The sequence below is a fragment of the Rana temporaria genome, chromosome 1, assembly GCF_905171775.1.
Source record: "Rana temporaria chromosome 1, aRanTem1.1, whole genome shotgun sequence".
Classification (NCBI taxonomy): domain Eukaryota; kingdom Metazoa; phylum Chordata; class Amphibia; order Anura; family Ranidae; genus Rana; species Rana temporaria.
Window position 1 is genome coordinate 660,830,580 of NC_053489.1, and position 617 is coordinate 660,831,196.

The following is a 617-nucleotide window of genomic DNA, read 5'->3' on the forward strand; positions in this document are numbered from 1 at the left end:
CTGATTGGGCGAAAAGAAGGAAGGTGGGCGGGGCCCTGTGCGTCCCTTACACCGCGACGTACGCTTCACCACGTGCGGCGGCCACGCCCCGTTCTCATCTGTGAGAGGAAAAAGGAGGAATGGCGTCACCGCTGGGACTTGTAAATAAAAGGGCGGGGAAGAAGGGCGGTCTATAGTAGGGGAGGTGGAAGGCGTTCCAGAAGGGAGGTGGGAGGAGCCAGAGGGTGAACTGCATGGAGAGACCATGTGGCGTCATAAGAGGGAATTCTGTCATAGACACGTGTTGCCATTTACACTCTAATATATAACCCCTCCCCCAACCCATATATACACTATATATAACCCCCCTCTAACCCATATATACACTATATATAATATATATATATATAACCCCCCTCTAACCCATATATACACTATATATAATATATATATAACCCCCCCCCCTTCTAACCCATATATACACTATATATATAACCCCCCCCCTCTAACCCATATATACAGTATATATTATGGGCCAGATTCAGGTAGGGAGCGCGTAACTGTGCGGGCGTAGCGTATCCTCTTTACGTTATGCCTCCGCAACTTTGACACGCAAGTGCAGTATTCACAAAGCACTT

General features: G+C 48.0%; 1 protein-coding gene across 3 annotated transcripts in view; it reads right to left on the reverse strand.

The window, feature by feature from the left end:
* NOL8 (nucleolar protein 8) overlaps positions 1-2 on the reverse strand; it is an 11,609-nt gene extending 11,607 nt beyond the window's left edge. For all 3 annotated transcript variants that reach the window (XM_040335533.1, XM_040335531.1, XM_040335532.1), the window contains exon 1: positions 1-2. This exon is cut by the window's left edge and continues 236 nt beyond it. The gene's annotated coding sequence lies outside the window, so the exon portion shown is untranslated.
* Between the last annotated feature and the right edge of the window lie 615 nt (positions 3-617).